The 17,733-nt window shown below is 50.7% G+C and overlaps 1 protein-coding gene across 3 annotated transcripts in view; it reads left to right on the plus strand.

Moving 5' to 3' along the window:
- Nucleotides 1–16,883, plus strand: part of OMA1 (OMA1 zinc metallopeptidase) — a 113,963-nt gene extending 97,080 nt beyond the window's left edge. Inside the window, exons 11-12 of one of the 3 annotated variants that reach the window (XR_011537315.1) lie at nt 12,842–12,975; nt 13,862–16,883. The gene's annotated coding sequence lies outside the window, so the exon portion shown is untranslated. The remainder of the gene's footprint in view (nt 1–12,841; nt 12,976–13,861) is intronic. The other 2 variants (XR_011537317.1, XR_011537316.1) reach the window with 2 other exon arrangements.
- Nucleotides 16,884–17,733: the final 850 nt, after the last annotated feature.

The following is a 17,733-nucleotide window of genomic DNA, read 5'->3' on the forward strand; positions in this document are numbered from 1 at the left end:
GACCACTGGCCCCAGCAAGGACGACTGCGAGAGTCCTGTAGGACCCAGCTTTAATGACACTGTTCTGTGATAACCTCCCCAAACACGGCTTTTCCTTTTATAAGATAGAGAATGAATGAATGAATGAATGAATGAATGAATGAAAGTGCTCCAGGCAGAGTAAGAATCTGCCTCCTCTTTGCTCGTGCACAGGGTGGCAGCCGTGGAGAGCCCCACTCAGATTCCTATTCGAGAGAACTCGCTGTGGGGAGATGAGTGACTCCCTGGTGCTCCAGCTGCCACACCTTCAGCTCCTCTGTGATCCTGTACCTGGACTGCTCCCAGCCAGCGACTGAGCGCAGCAGGGGCACCTTTGCTTGAGGTCTCCCTGTTGGCCTCGCTGAGACTTTCTTAGAACTGCACTAGAGTCAGAAGCAATTCCAACTCACTCTTCCTTCCTTCCCACCCTCCTCTCGTGTGTGTCAGACCCGTATCATGGTCTGAAGACTCTCCGGGCCTCCTCCGCCCCCCATCATTCACAGGTGTTTCTCCCATAAATCTCTTCACTTCTACTGCCGTCTTGGCGTCGCTTCTGAGGACTCTAGCAGACTTACTGATTCTATTTCCCCAACCCCAGTGTCTATCACTAGGAAAACAGATCAATATTGTGATGTTGTCACGCAATGGAATACTACAGAGCAGTGACAATGAATGAGTTAGTGACACAGGCATCAACATGGGCACATCTCAAAAATATAATGTTGAGCAAAAACAAAAAAATTGCAGAGTGATACATACGGGACGTAACATTTACATAAAGTTTTATAACACATAAAACAAAGCAATACATCATTTGTAACATGTACAAATGTAATAAAAGTATAAAAACCCACTAGGGAGGGCTGAGTTCTGAAATCAGGAGCGAGGTACCGCTGAGGAAAGGAAGAAGGGAGAACACAGTCTGCTGTCCTCCTTTAAGCTGGATCGTTGGGACACAGTTGTTCTTTGTACCTAAGCTTTTAAATTCCTGAAGTATTTCATAATAAAAAATTAATACATATTAAATCATACCCAACACATTGCCTCTTTTGAAGAAATATTAAAATGATTTGAAATTGGCTCTGTTACGGAAAATCTTGGATCTATATGGTCACACGCAGCAGTCTCTCGCGGCTTTTCCTGCACTGGGTAGCCACTCCTCATTTGTATGCTCCTTCCTGCTCTTTGCCTCCCCGACCCGCACAGCCACAAGCCCTAGGAAAGAAGACTCTTAACTCCTTGTTTCTGAACCCACAGTGGTGATGCCAGTAGGGGAGCAACATGTGTTCCTTATGTTTCTAATAATCACAGATAAGAAAATTGGGGGCTGGAGGGAGAGGAGGTGAGGGCAGCAGGCGGCAGAGCAAGCATAACTACTTTTCGGTCGAGCCAGAAGGCGGAGGCTCTGCCTGAGTCTGAGCGCCCTGCACGTGGGCGACAGGTCTGCAGGGAGGGCCTGAGGCCAGGTCAAAGGCCTTGACATATCTGAGTTCCTACTTCTATGCCAGTCACTTTGTTAAATGCTTCTTGTGTTTTCTTTCCAACCTTCCCAACTTGGGGAGTTGGGCATTATCACCCCTTTCTACAGATAAGGAAATTGAGGCTCAGCAGAGTTGAGAGGTGCCCGAGCTGCCAGCTGCTAATTGGCGGAGCCGGGTTCACACGGAGTCCTTCTGGTTCCCTCGTCCACTGTGGGGCTCCGTGTCCAGCTTCTGTGTCTGGCTGCCCTGCGGCTCCTCTCCCATGCGTTCATGTGCCATTTGTTCCGCACGCCGCATTCCAGGCTCTGCTGTACCAGGCGTCAGATGCAGTGGTAACAGCGCAGACTCAGACCCGGCCCCAAGGAGCTCCCCACCTGGCCAGGGCACAGAGGCGCAACCAGGTTGCCAGAGCTATGGGGTGAGTTGCACACCCCATAGGTGAAGGTCAGGGGGCAGTGGGGCAGCAGAAAGAAGTGGCACAATGTCAAGCATCAAGGCTTCCTGGCAGGAATGACCTCCCGATGAGACCCAGGTGGAGCCAGGTGAAGGGACGAAAGGAGGGTGTGTGGCAGGGGAGAGAGATTGTTCCTTCTGAAAAGAACAGCCTCTCGGAGGCCTGAAGATGGAGGGGCAAAGTGACAGGGCTTTCAGTGACAAAGACTTGGACAACCTCCCAGAACATCCGTTTCATGTGCCTTCCAGGCTCAGAATCCTATGACTAGGGACTTCTGCGGGGCACCCACATGGCTTCTTACCCACACTGTCTGTGTTTGTCCAGCTCCTCAGAGAGAGCGGAAACCAGAAACCAGACAACGTTAGACAGACAGGGAATCTAGAAGGGTAAATGCCTGTGAGAGAGAAGAGGAGGACATGGGGGAGGCGGGGAGCACGTGTAACACAGATCCAACTCTGAGTGAAGGAGAGGCGGAGGGAAGGAAGGTCAGTGGAAATGTCTCAGACGGTCCTAAGTTTGGCAAGGCTGTCTGGGAGTCCTTGAGCCAAGGTTGCTCGTGAGAGGAGACCCGAGTCTCCCAGGCATGGCCCTGCTGCCCGGCTCTGCCCTGGGCTGGGAGCGGCAGGGGCGAGAGGGCACGAAGGCAGCGCTGGGTGTCAGGGAGCACTTGAGGGCACCGTTGGTCAGTTACACTCCCTGAAGTTGGACATCTGAGAGGCACATTCTCGTAGCCACCACATGCGCTGGTTTATTCACCCAAAGTCCAGGCTTCTCCTGTGGCCCCTATTCTTGACTTCCAACAGGAGAAACACATCTGCCCAGAGGCAGTGCAGGGCCGTGGTTAGGAGTACCGCTTGGGGCTGTCCCCAGCTCTGCCGCTTGCCAGGTGGGTATTTCAGTGAAGCTACTTAGCTCTGAGTCTCCTCATCTGAAAATGTGGATGACACTCTCCTCTCAGGCTGTGGTGGGATTAAATGAATTAGAACACATGGCAAGCGCTCACTCACCTCATCAAGGATGACTTAGAGCCACTCGGATTCAGGGCTATTTCAGTGCATTGCTTTGCCAGGGCTGCATCAGAATGTGAAAACACCGCCCCCTACCACTGCTGGGGGCCAGACACCCCGAGCTTTGCTTCTCTGTGACCCTTTGCCCACCTATCTGCGAAGTTTCTCCTGACCCCGAGGCTTGGTTTGGGGTCCTCCTCTTCCATGGAACTTTTCCTGATGATTGATTGCAATTTTGTCATTGTCATTGTTTCCCCCACTGAGTGTTCCTGTGGGTGGGGACAAGGTGCTGTTCACTGTTGCATCTTCAGAGCCTGGCATGCTGGCTGGTCCTACCCTAGCAAGGCTAGGACACAGGGCCATCTGCCTGAGAGGGGAGTGGTCTCACTCCTCTCTGGACACCCAGCCTCGCGCTCAGGGCGCCGTGTCTGCCCGAGGAGGCAGGGTTCTCATTTGCATTCACACAAAGTTGCTGACGGCTCCCAGAGCTGGGCGTCCTTGTCTGCCCCTGCCCAGAGGAGGGTCCTTCTCTTATTTGAAAAGGTGCTGTGTCAGCTAACAGCAGCTCTGCCAATCAGCGGGGCTTAGAATGTGTGAAAGCATGGCCCAGTGCCCCACGGTGTGAGCTCCTCCTTCCAGAAACTTCTGGAAAGCCTTGGACGAGCTGTCTGAGTGTGTTTCTGTCTCTGTAACATGAGGGGTTGGGTTCATGTTCCTCTAAAGTCCTCTTCTGCCCTGACGTTCAAGGCTTCGAGGGAGCCGGGGTTTGGATCCCACTAGGGTGTGAGGACAGGATCTCTTGGGGGCAGGATCTCCTATATCCTCTCCTGGGCAAGGGCAAGCCTTGCCCGTCACCCTGGTCAGTTCCCTCCTCCTCCTCCAAGGAGCCTGTCTGACCACGCCCACGTCCACCACATTTGCTTCATACTTTGTGATTTATCAGGCGACTTCACATACATTACTTCCTTTAATTCTCACAACAACCTAGTGATAAGTGTTATTAACTCATCTTGGAGACGAGAGAAATGAAACTCAGAGAGGTCAAATAACTTGCCCAAGGCCACACAGCTAGTAAAAGGCAGAGTTCAGACTTGAACACTAATCTAGAAAGTAGAATTCCTCCCTACTTTCTTTACGTTGCTGATCATTTTGCCCTGCATTACATGTCTCACCCCCCATTTAGAATATAAGAACCTCAAGGATAGGGGACATGATTCCACTTCATTCCAGTCCCTCCCAAACATCTCATGTACACAGTAGGTGCTGTCTAAACGCTGTCTGAGTAAAAGTAATATGCTTGAGATGCAATCACAGCAGATGTCAAACTCCAGAACAGCTGTGTGCAAATCCAGAGCCTGCTTGTGCACAAAGCACTCGGACAGATGCCTGCTGTGCGTGCACACGGGGCACCTTGAGAAATAGCTCTGGCGTGAGAAGAGCTCTCCTGCCTGGGGTGCCCGGCTGTGGATTCTTAGCCAGATGCTCTGCTTCCTCGTTCCTGTCCTGCGCCCTCCCCTCTTCTCTCCTCCCAACAGCCCAGCTCCACGTCTCCTCTCATTTAGCATCTGCTCTTCCCTGACCCCTTTGGCTGTGAGCTCGGCTTCTCCCAAGGAAACCTTCCTGCTTCTTCCTGGCTGTGGGGCCTTCACCCAGAATGTCCCAGCTCAGCTCCACAGATGTCCCCTGTGCCGTGCCACAGCTTTCCCTGTCTCAGATTCTCAGGTATCACTGAGACTCACGGCGAGAGTCTATACAGACACATAAGTGCCTCTGAAGCCCCAGACTGGCACTGATGGGCCACCTGACCACACAGACCCATGCCCACTGGGCCAAGAGCAGAGACACAGATGTGCATTTGTGCCTATGGGGGCAGACACAGGGCCCACATGCAAACCCACACATGTTTTGTATGCAAGGTGTGCCCAGATGCCCAGGTGCATGCACACACAGACTCTTAAGCGTGCACGTGACCTTATGTGTTTGAGACTGAGTCTGGGGTACACCTTCCCTTCGGCATGTGGGTACTGGCGTGTGCGAACACAGTGCCATGTGCCTTTACCTGGAGACACACACGTGCGTGCAAAGGCAAGGGAGGCAGCCTCAGCCTCCTCCCCAGGGAGGGTTCCATCACCGCTCACGACCTTTTCAAAGACATAGGTTCACACCTTCTCCTTTGGGCCAGCTCTGCCTTTGTCAAGCTGTCTGGCCCTAGGAGCTTGTGGTCTGGGATTCCCCAGGCGCCCACACGATGGCCTGTCACCTCCACACTCAGCAGTCCTCTCACTGGGAGCTCTGCTCTCCGCGGGGAGGGCGCTGAGGCTCGAGGTAATTAGATCTCTCTCTTTCCGCTTCAGCAACATTGATCTGTACGGGGTGCACTCTGACTCCAAAGGAACAAAGCTCTTCATTTCCCGGCCGGAATAGGCTGTTCTTAGACTTTTTCTTGTGTGAGTCATCAGAGTAGAAATCACAGCAGGCTCTCTCATCGCATGAGGCACTTCCGCTCCATTTCATTTGAGTCTCACAATAAGCTAGGGTAGGTAGGATTTGAATCAGCCCATTTTACAGATGAGGAAACAGAGGCGAAAACAACAACATTAACCACAAGAGCTGACTTCCCACCAAGTGTCAGGCACTGTTCTAAGTCCTTTGCATGTTTTGATGTTTTATCCTTAAAATAACACTAAGATGTAGGTCTGTCTTCATCCCTGTTTTACAGGTGAGGAAACTGAAGTGCAGGAAGGTCATATTAACAGCCTGAGGTCACAGACTCAGAGAGCAGTCCGGCTTCATGAAGTTAAAGGGACTGCCAGAGGGCATTTGCATTTGGGTAAAAATCTGAGGCATTGACTCCCCATATTCTACCACCAGTGACCACATATGTGATTTTCATACATCATTGAATCCACCCTTGAAAGAGTTTATCCAATACAGACACTGTAGTCATTAAAAAATATCCTGTGTTATGTCATTTTCATGAGACTTTCGAAGTCTTGAGAATAGCTTAGGGGTACTCTGAAACTCTGGAACACGCTGCTGGCTGAGATGCCTTGGGATCGAGGGGATGAAGAGAATTTGGTTAAGGTGCTTCTTCAGACTGGCCTGGGTCCAAATCCTGGCTCTGCCATTTACCCCTTCTGTGTCCTTGGGCAAGTACCACCCTCGTGTGAGCCCCAGTTCGTCTGCCTGCAGCGTCAGATGAGAACAGTTGCACCCCTAACTGGAGCATCAAGGGCACAACAGGGCGATCAGGGTGCCCCCGACACATCAGAGTGAGGAAAGAAGTGTTGTTGTCATCAGGAATGTGACACAGCTGGCAGGAGTATCGGAATTGTTACATAAATTGTGAGCTATAGGTCAGAGTTCTATTTGTCCCGAGACAGGGTGGAAATCAGCACATTGCTCATGAAGATAGAAAATAAAAACAGAAAAACCAGGAGCCCTTTGGAATAACTCAGCCACAGAAAGAGCTCATTCTTCCTGGGTGCTCTGTCGGGGCGCCCACAGGACCACCATTGTTCATCTTGATGCTTACTTGCCTCTCTATCCCTTGACCTACACCTTCTGAGTCTTTTTTAGCTGTTAAGTAGTTTGCTGGGGTTGGTTGTGGTTTTGTCCTTGGTTACTGTGCTTATGTGAAAACAACTTCAGAACAAACGGGCTCTCTTATTGACGACCCCTGTGTAGCTCTGGCTCGCCAAAGCCTCATCTCTATGTGTCCATCTTTGCTCTCTCCTTTCTTGCCCATTCTGCCTTTTTGTTGCTTAGAATTGTTTCAAGAGAATGAGCACAAGTCTCAACCACATTAGGAGAAACAGCTGAGCTCTGGCGCACTCATCTTCAGTCCTTGGTGATCATGCGCTCCACCGGCAACGGAAATTTCGAGCATCTAGCACCAATGTATGCACATTTCTTTATCTACAACTTTTATAATTACTTGTGTACTAATATCCTGTGTGTAAAACATACACACATGGAGATTTTTAAGATGGGTATTTTTAAAAAGCATGAGATAAAAATAATCAATAATTTCAAAATAATAGATGAGACAAAAATGCTTGTTCACACTAAAATATTATGTTTTTGAAAACCTTGTTTTAACACTTTCTGAAATAGTTATTCAAAGGTCTAGTTCAAAGTTCGATTTACATCAGAGGTTGAATTTAATCATTGTCTTAGCTGTAAGGGACAACTAACAGCTAGTTTTATCACAGAAAGTCAGCCAACTGCGAACCCTTGTCTTGTTGAAAGACAACTGCATATCTCATCTTATTTTCGACAACTCTTTTAAGTATTCAGCACTGGGATAACTAGTGAACTCTATTTGATACAGAAGACACTCATCATCTTCAGCCAGCTCTAATACTTCAGATATATCCACTTAACTGTGCACACAGCAGCTACAATAGCCCCTAAAATGTTGAAAACCAAAAATTGAAAGAGGGTTCCACGGGTAGCCCTTCTGCCTTGTGGGACACTTACACTTTCCTCAGGATCCCTCACAGAGAGTAGGTGACAGATAGACTGTGTGAAAGCATCAGCATCCATCTGTATATTACACCTTATTAAACCTTATTATCTTTTCTTATTTTAAATTTAAATATATAAATAAAAGGCTACCATGGTTTTCTCCATGGCTCCCACGAATCGTCATGCATGCTGTCTGGGTAGCTGAGCCTCACTTTGGAGACCACTCAGCGGGAGAACAATGAGATTCAGGACCAGGGAGAGCTACATACATGAGCGGAGGGTGCTGTATTTTAATAATCTGCCTTTAACACCTATCTGATAGGATGTTGTGAAAAATAAATAAAATGGCATGATAAGTGTTCAGCAAATATGAATTCCTTCATTCTCCTTCTCTGCTATTCAACTGGAGGGCAAGTGAAGGAAAGGAGATGGATTCAGGGAAGGTGTTGTGTCCAGAAATAAAACGGTTCAATCTTGAAGTGTTTCTGAGTAGGTGTTTCCAGTGCCTCCCTCCCCAACACAAGGCCCCAGTCAGGTGAAAGGCTTTCTGCACAGTGCGTTCACATCCTATCATACACAGATGAGGAGCCCTCTTTCCCTGCCCATACACATGCAGAGATGCTGCTGCTGCCTCCCACAGACATGTCCATTTCCTCATCTGATAAGGTCAGGCCTCTTGCCACCCTCCTAGATCTGACTCAAGCTCCTGGAAGGGAAAGTGGTGCTTATGTGCCGAGATTTTGTGTCTCTAACGCTGGTGGATCCATCCACGCACTCTACCTAGAGGGAGCTCCGGGCACTCAGCCCAATTCATGTTCGTGGAGGTTTTAACATGTTTCCGCAAATGCTTGATCTTTCTCCTTTCAAGATATGGAGCTTATCTCCTCTCTTGGTCTAGTGTGGGCTAGACTTAGTGACTTGCTCCTAACAAACAGAGTATGGCAGAAGTGATGGCATGTCATCTGTGGGATTGGATTAAAAGAGACTGTGGATGCTCTTTCTCCTTTGGGTCCCTGATCTGGAGGAAGCCAGCTCCCACGTCTTACGAACACTCAGGGAGCCTTGTATAGAGGCCCACGTGCTGAAGATCCAAGGTGACCATCCACAGCAAGAGAGAAACCAACAGCCAACAGCCCTGTGACTAAATCCTCTTGCAAGTTTTTCTCCCATCCCAGTCAAGCCTGCAGATAATGCAGCTCCAGCCAACAGCTTGACTGCAGCCTCGTAAGGGACCCGGAGCCAGAGCTACCTAGCTCAACTGCTTCCAGATCCCTGACCCTCAAAAACTGTGAGATGATAAATGTCTGCTGTTTTAAGGCATTAGGTTTTTGGGTAATTTGTTACATAGCAATGGATAATATAACGCTCAGAATCCCGGGTCCACTCCCTTTGTTCCTCACTGACTTTAACTTTTGCTTTAACATATGATTAATGAGTTCGTCTCCTATTTCTGTTCCTTAACTGCTATTGCTTACTGCTCTTATTTAGAGCTCAGCTTCCTCATCCAGTTCAACAACAATAGCTACCACATAGTGAGCATTTATCCCATTCTACGCATAGCGCACACATATATCATCTTGCCAATCATTCTACCACAAGATGAAGTCACCATCTGATTATCCCCATATGGTCAGTAAACTGAGGCTCAGAGAGGTTAAAAAAACTGCCCCCCATTAATACTTAACTTTGACGGGTCATACTGCAAGCCATATGCTCTAAACCACTTTGTCCTTCTACCTGTAGCTTTGATCCTGGTTCCTTCCACTTCCTTGTAGGTTTTGGAGTAGGACAGACTGGGGTTCAATCCTGGCTCCACAACTGACCAGGTGCTCACTGTTCCCTCCTCTCCAAAAGAGGGGAAACAAAACCCACCTCAAAGGTTCCACGAGGGGTAGAGGCAAGAACGTGTTGAGAGTGTCTGCCGTTCCCTAGACCAGTGCTGTCCAGTTGAACTCTCCGTGATGATGGAAAGGTGTCCTGTCTATCCAGTAGGGTAGCCACTAGCCACATGTGGCTATTGAGCACCAGAATGTGGCTAGTACAAATGAGGAGCTGCATTTTTGACCGCATCTAATTTAAATCAACTTCATTTCAGTAGCCGCCATCCTGGACAGCACGGCACTAGACCGGAAGCTCCAGGCAGACAGGGCTCGTGCCTGTGTGGCTCACCGTGGCATATTCCCCACTTAGGACAGCGCCCGACACAAAAGAGACGCCTGTCGTTAATTGCTGACTGAGTGAATGCGTGAACGAATGAGGGGCCCATTGCAGGCATTCCAGGAAGAGCATCCATCAGCCGGGCAGAGCCTTGATGTTTCGTAGACCCCTCCTGCCTGTGCACGTCTCGCCTTTTCTCCCCTCATCAACAGCAGCCAATTATGCTTTCCTGCAGAAATGTCATTTGAGTCAGGAATTGGACAGAGACTAGATTTCAGGCGACTGGGGGACAGAGGAAGAGACGCCCCCTACATCTCTAATGGGCCACAGAGGACAGGAAGCCCCCTTCTCATCCCTCCAGGGCTGACTAGGAAGTTCGTCTGTAACAGAGATGGTTAAGTTAATGATGAGGCATGGTGACAGGAGGCCAGAGAAGCTCCCTAAATGTCACCTTCGTTATTTTTCAAGTCAACACAACGAGCTCCCTCCCAGTCAGCTTGCGCGTTGTTAGTGTTCTGCCTCGGGGTGGAGGGAATTTCCCCTAATCCCTACAACACGAGCGGCGTGAGCTCAGCGAGGGCAGGAGACAAGATGGCACAGGCCACTTAATAAGGGGCTGCTGTCACTGAGCAGGAGCTGCTGTGCAGACATGAGGAGGTGGCAGGGCTAGGGTGGCCTGCTGGGGCTCGCCTCTTGGCTACCTCCCTGTAATACGGCAGCTGTCTTTCCAGCCTCGGGAGTGAGGGAGCACCGTCTGACACTCTGACCCAGCGCTCGGGGCGGGGGGGGGGGTCTCCTCACTACTTCTCTGGATCAATATTCCAGTCTGACATAGAATGCAGCATGGCTGGAGCAATGAGGTTGGGGGCTGGGGGTCCTGAGATCCAGGTAGGAGTCTGGACTCGGACATCACTGGTGTGGGTGACCTCTGGCAATTTGCTTCCCCTCCCCGGACCTCCATTTTCTACTCTGCGGAGTGGGAGGGGACTGGGCGTGGCAATGTTGAAGGCCTCCATCAGCTCTAAGCTTGCACAGCGGCTGAGAGTCCAGACTTTGCAGTTACAGGAGCTGAAGCGTGAACCCTGGCCCTGCTCTGTTAGCTGCGCCTCTCTGAGACAATAACAACAAAACCTCATGGGGATGCTGTGAGGGTTAAATGAGATAAGGAATTCCAGTGGTCCCAACCCTGGCTGCATAATAGAATCACCTGGGGTGCTTTTAAAAAATGCCCGTGCCCGCAGCCCCAGCCCCAGAGACGTGGACTTAGTTGTCCGTGGCGAGGCCTAAGTGCTGGGATTTTAAGAGTGAGCTTCCCTGGTGCTTCCGAATCATGTGTGAGGCCTGATGGCGGGTTTCATAGGCAGGGAACTTAACAAGCACTTGGTGACTCACTGGATATTTTTGAGATCATTTGTGTTACCATCTTTCCCCAAACCTGGCTCTCTGGCCCTAAGTTACACATGCCAAAAATCAGCCCCAGCCTTGCAAAATACAAATCCTCCTTGATTCCTCCTCCGTTTTCCCTCTTGCATCCTCCCGCCCCCTTTCCCAGACCTCATCCTCCTCCACTGCCACATCTTTCCTAGCCAGGCCTCCATCCCACTCCCACCTGTGCCTCTCGGCTTTGGACCATCGTTGTTGCGTTTCCGGATTCTTTCAGCAGCCTATCAAATTATCTTCCCACTTCCAGTACTCACTTTCAGATCAATCAGTAAAACATCTTGATTATGAGCATTAACTCTGGAGCCGCACTGTCTGGGTTCTAATCCCAGCTGAGCCATTTACTAGCTGTGTGGGCTTGGATGATTTTCTTAACCTCTCTGTGCTCAGTACCCTCATCTGCTTATTGGGGATCCCAAAGATCCCAGTCGTTGTTTGAAATCAGTTGTTCTCCCCTATTTGACCCTCTTACAGTGCTACCTTGCATTAGAGGAAGGAAAGAAAATTGAGAAATAAAAGTATTGAGCATAATGATGAATGTCACTTCATCCCCACAAAAGCAAGCAAGGTAGATATGCCCATTTTATAGATGACAACATAGAGGCACAGAAAAGTTTTTTAACTTGCCCCAAATCATGTAGAGAGTAGAGGCAGAGCCAGGATCCTGCACAAGCCTGTCGGGCTCTAGAGTCCACGCCGCGCGCCCCCGGGGAGGAAGGGCCATCCCTGTGCGGATGCTTCCGTGCTTTGATTGACCTCCCAGCTCTGGGAGAGCTGCTGCTGGCGTGGGGAGGGGCGGAAGGAGACATCTACCCACGAGTGCTCGACCAGTTTCCGAAACGACTGTCCATCAGGTGACAGATACCACATTAGGGGATAGATTTGTTGCTTCTTTTATTTGTTTTTCCGAGAAAGGACAGTTAGGAGGGACTAAACCCTCGAGTACCCAGCCGAACACTGCCCTGCAGACGCACGCAGAGTTAGGTGTGACGCATTATTCCTTCTTTGTACGGCCCTTTGCGGTGATACCAAAGATAACAGCCAATCCCCGAAGGGCTCTGACGAACACTGAACGGGGCCCCTCAGCTGTGGTCCCCGGGCTGCGCCGCCTGCCCCAGCCCCACGGCCGCAGGCTTCCTTTCAGTTGTGCCCAGTTCCGGCGGCCGGACCTGCGTGTCTTTGCTCGGGGCTTTCTCTGCTGCCGAAGCCTGCTTTGCCTGTCCTCGTGGTGGGTGTAATCCCAGGGAATTAGGCCCCCGAGCAGCAGCCCTGGTCCCCCGGCTGGTAGGCGTTGGTGTCTAGCGGCCCCAGCTCCCTCGCTGCTCTGGCGGGCTAACTGAACGTGCAGTCTACACGCCCAGCGCTTCCCAGGAGCATTAAGCTCCACTTGTCCGCCATGGCAGCTGGGTTTTAAGGGAGCCTTCTATTGGCTGCCTTCCCTTCCCTGTCTCGCCTCCCCATCCCCTACAGGTGTTTCCGGGGAACCCTTCCCAAATAACCACTTGCCGTCAAGTCCACGCTTCAGAATTGCTTCTGCAGGACCCCCAGTGCAGGCCCCACTCAGAACTGAGCCAGGCGGCCGGGCAGCAGAGGGAGGAGATGCATCACCTCTCAGGGGCTCGTGACCAGTGAGGGCGAGGAAGCACACTGACGCAGCTCAGGATGGCACAAGTGGCTGGCAAGGTGTGGCCCGGAGGCGCCAAGGGCAGGGTAGCCTGCTTTTGAGGCAGTAGGGAAGAGGAATTTGACTTTTACAGAATGAATAAATATTCAAAGGTAGGAAGAGTGTGTGACAAAATATTTCCTTTCCTCAGAAAGGAAGACAGCACTTTACCGTCACAAACTGGGTCTGGAGGATTGTTGTGTCTGGGAGCAGGCAGAACAGAGGAAGTCTCAGAAAGGTCTGTCGCAGAGACGACAAGGTGGCAGCCTCTCCATCCAGATGCGGGTGAGGAGGGAGCTCCCGCAGTAGTGGGGAGGAGGCTGGCGCTCTGGGAGCAAGGACATGTATCCCTGCGATGCCCATTTTCTCTCCTCTAGCCCTTTCGTGCCCTGGTGTCGGCTCGCCCCTCGCAGCTGCGCCCCCACACCTCCCCGGTCAGCCCCTTCATCTGCGCTGTGTCGCTGTGGCTGCCGCTGGCTCAAGGCGAACTTGAGTCTGAGTCAGCGACGGCGCCAGAGCTCCTGCACCAGCAGGCCTCCTGACCTCCCCTGTCAGAGCCCCCCTCCTGCTCTGGCCAGGCTAAAAGGAGTTTCTGGTCACCAGTCAGGCTGTGGGACAACATGTCTTAACACTGCGGCTTCCCTGGCTGCCCCAACCTGCAGCTGCCCCGTAGCTGGCCGCGTGGGCTTGACCTTGTGCCGGACGAGGAGTTGTACGTCTGTGGCCTGACACATCAGAGAGTTCATCTGAGCAGCTCTTTTCGAAGTGCCTGCCCTTGCCACGGCCCTGGAAGGAGCAGCTCCTAGGCCGTTTGATCCTGTCCTCACCCCAGTTGCTCACCAGGCTGGAGGCAGACACACGACCCAAGGGAAGAACCATGTGGCAGACCTAAAGGGCGGGCTGAGCCAGCCGGTTTCTTCCTCAAAGTTTGGAATTGGAAACTTAAAGAGACTGCTGCCAGTTGGTGGTAGGCCTGGAGCAGGAAGATCATGGGGACCAGGAGCTGGAGGAACTGGGGGGCCACGTACAAGGTGATGTGCAAGCAGAAGCAAACAGGGAGTGTCTCGAGAAGGGAGCAGATCCACTGGGAGGAGCAGAGCCCCACAGGCCCTGGGAGGGAAGTCAGGTCTCAGTTACCCTGAGCACTGGCCCCGCTTGATCTCTATCACAGGTTCTTCGAGACTTCTGGGAAGCCCTGTGGCAAACGCCTTCTGCCCAGGCAGCTCGAGTGGGCTTCTCCTCTGTACAATCAAGAGTCTTGACGGAAACGGAACCTGAGAGTAGCGGCGCACGACAGGCTGCAGCCGCGAGCACACCCGAGGGAGGTGAGGGTGGACCCCAGCAGCTAATCGCACCAGGTCTTCCCAGTGCGTCCTGTGTGCTTCAGGCTACAAAGGACAGCTGAGGTGCAGAAGGATGCGCTCTTGAGAAGGGTCCCAGGTAATTAGTGGAGATGGCTATAGATTCAGATAGGCTGAGAGGGGGGAAGAGAAGCCTTTCAGGGTGGGGACAGTGGGGCGAAGACACGGGAATATGCGCACATTCATCATGATGATGATGATACTGTATGCGTGGACATACAGTCAGATTGACTCTCTGGATTTACAGTTTTAGGAATTTGAATACTTGTATAGATTCATGCAACCACCATCTCAATCAGAACATTGAACAGTTCAGCCCCCCAAACTCCCTGGTGCCCCCTTCCGGTCCAGCCTTCCTCCCACCTCGCCCCTGGCAGCTACTGGCTGCTGTGTGTCACCGCAGTGTGCCTTGTCAGGAGCCGTCAATGGAAGCGCAATGTGCAGCCTCTGGAAACCGCCTTCTTTCCCTCGGCACGATGCCTTTGATGTCCAGCCCTGCTGAGAGTTTCAGTTGCTGAGCGGTGTCCCACTATGTGGCTGTGCTATGGTTTGCTCATCCAGGCCACGTGGTTTCCTGTGTTTGGTAATTATGGGTCAAGCTGCTATAACATGTATGTGCAGGTTTTTGTGTGAACGTGTTTTTATTTCTCCACAGTAAATGCTTAGCAGTGGGGCTGCTGCATCGTGTGGTAGGTGTAGGTTCAACCTCGTAGGAAACTGCAGACTGCTTTGCAGAGTGACTGAGACATTTTGCATTTCCACCAACAATCAATGAAGGTGCCGGTTGCTCCACACCCTTCTCAACACTTGGTTTTCTCATTTATTTTTTCAGAAATATTTAGCCATTTGCTTTGGTCTGAATGTTTGTGTCCCCTCCGAATTCACATGTTGATGTCCTAACCCCCAATGTGATGGTGCTAGGAGGTGGGGCCCTTGGGAGGCGATTAGGTCAGGAAGGTGGAGTTCTCATGAATGAGATTAATGCCCTTATGCAGAGACCCCAGAGAGCACCCCTTGCCCCTCCATCGTGTGAGGACACAGAGAGAAGGCGCCAGCTATCAACGCGGAAGAGGGCCCTCCTCCAGCCGTGCTGGCACCCCGATCCACAGCCGTGAGAAATAAATTTCCATTGTGGATAAGCCACCCGGTCTGTGGTACTTGGTTGTAGCGGCCTGAATAGACCAAGACACCCTTCTGATAGGGCGGGAGTGGTCGCTCACTGTGGTTTTAATTTGCGTTTTCCTAAAGGCTGATGATGTTGAACACCTTTTCATGTGCTTATTGGCCATATTCTTTGGTGAAGTGTATGTTCAAATCTATATGTACATATATATTTATTTGAAGGATTTGATTTTTTTTTAGAGTGGTTTTAGGTTAACAATAAAATTGAGAGGGAGGCACCGAGATTTCCCATATGCCCCTGACCCACACGTGCACAGCCTCCCTTTCATCATCCCCCAGATGCACACACCAGAGTGTGCATCTGCCACATGGATGCACCTGCACTGACGTCATAATCACCCAAAGTCCGTGGTTTACCTTAGGGTCCACTCTTCGTGTGAAAGCTACCTCTCTGAGAAAATCTTCTTTTGGCTCGTTTCTTGAGTGTTTGTAATCTTACTGTTGAGATCTGAGACTTCTTTATACATTCTAAATATAACTTCTTTGTTGCATTTGTGAATTACAAATATTTTCTTCCAGCCTTTAGCTTGTCTTTTGTTTTTTATGGCCTCTTTTTGATTGACTGTCTCTATCCCAGGTAATTTTTCGTATCCGTGTATCTACTTGGTTATTAACCAGCCCCTCTAGTTGTCTCAAGATGAGTATTTGTAGGGTATCTCTTTTTTATCTTTTCACTTTTTAACAAAATACTTTTTGTTTTGGAATAATGTCAGATATTCAGAGATTTTTCATATACCCTTCCCTCAGCTTCCCCTAATGTTAACCTCTTACATTAACATGGTACATTTGTTAAAACTGAGAAGTTAATGTTGGTAAGCACTACTAACTAAAGGGAGGGGAAAAACCATGAATTTGGGATCAGATTCATCTGTGCTCCAATCTAAAATTGTATGAGACTGGTTGTTTAACTCTCTGATACCAATTTTCTTTTCTTTTTTTTCTGCTGAGGAAGATTCGCCCTGAGCTAACATCTGCTGCCAACCTTCCTCGTTTTGTGTGCGAGCCACCACCACAGCACGGCCACTGACAGATGAGTGGTGTAGGTCTGTGCCCGAGAACTGGAGCCGGGCTGCTGAGCAGAGTGCACTGAACCTAACCACTAGGCCACCAGGGCTGGCCCTCTCGTATCAATTTTCCAGTTGAAAATTGTTTGTGAGCAAAATTGCTGTTTTCTACCTTGCTACTAGAACCCTGTTTTTGTTTAGATGTGGAGCAATTGCAAACTCACGGGCAGGGAGCTGCAGCCTCCGGCGTGTTCATCTGAGCCTAAGCAGATGCTCTCCTCTTGTCCACGACTGGTTCAGGAGAGGGCATGGGGGGTGGGATTCTGGCCAATGGGGCAGGAGGGGCATGCCTGCTGGGGGCTTCAGGAAGGATTTCTTCAATGGGAAGAGGAAGCTCAGGGGAAGAAACATATTTCTGTCTCAGAGTGTTGTCTGTCCTGTGATACCTGGTGCTGGGACAGCCACTGCAGGAGGCTGGGTGGGCAGACAGAGAGGACGAGCCCACACCCTGAGGAGGGCGGCAGGGCAGAAAGGCAGAGAGTCCACCTCCCGATAGCATTGTTAAGCCACTTAATTGAGCAACCTAGAAACTGTGCTTCCTCCAGTCTTCATATCGTACAAAATAAATTTCCTTATGCTTAGGTTATTTTTATTTGAGTTTACTGCAACTCACAGCCAAAAACATCCTGATACGTGGTATTACAATGCCTGTCTTGCAATGCTCAAATTAGACACTTTCTGCCCATCCTTTAGATCTCAGCCCACATGTCACCGCCTCAAGGAAGCCTTCTCTGATTGCTCATATAGGTTATATCATCGTGTCATACATGAGTCTCTAGCACCATGTATCTTTCCTTCTTTTCTTTCACAGCATTTGTCCCAGCTTCTTTCCCTGATGATCTACACTTTCCCTCACGAAGCTCTGTGGAGGCAGCGGCAGTGCTCCTTGACCATTGTGTCTCCCGTGGTTAGCATAGTCCCGACATATAATCGACCCCCAATAAATACTTGTGGAATGAAAGAACGAATTAGTACAGGAATGCATGTAGAAAAGAACTGGCTTACAGCAGGCAAGTCTACCTTCATGCTCTTTCTGAGACCGAAAAGTTGGTAACTCTCTCCTTCTTTTCCATTTTGACAAATGACTTTGTGCCCGAGCATCGCCTGATGTATTTCAAGTTTTAAAGTTGCTTTGAATGCGCCGTTGTTTCATCCCCTGAGGAGCCGGTGCTGTTCCTCCCCACCCGTCCGGCGGCTGTTCTTTTAGCCGCATGACAGCTCCGCACACCCGTCTTTGCTGTTTCTTCCCCTGCGGGCTCGAGGAGCCTGCCCAGGGCCGGCTTGGGAATCGTGACCTGGGAGGTTGCAGCCGTAGCGATCCGGCTCCCCGGCCGCCGAGCGCTCAGCACCGAGCTAAGGAAGCGAAGGGCATTTGGTGGCCACCACCAGGCTGGTGGGACGTCCGCAGCCGGCCTTTCAGACGGGCAGGGACCGCC

Source organism: Equus przewalskii, chromosome 2 (genome assembly GCF_037783145.1).
Source record: "Equus przewalskii isolate Varuska chromosome 2, EquPr2, whole genome shotgun sequence".
Classification (NCBI taxonomy): domain Eukaryota; kingdom Metazoa; phylum Chordata; class Mammalia; order Perissodactyla; family Equidae; genus Equus; species Equus przewalskii.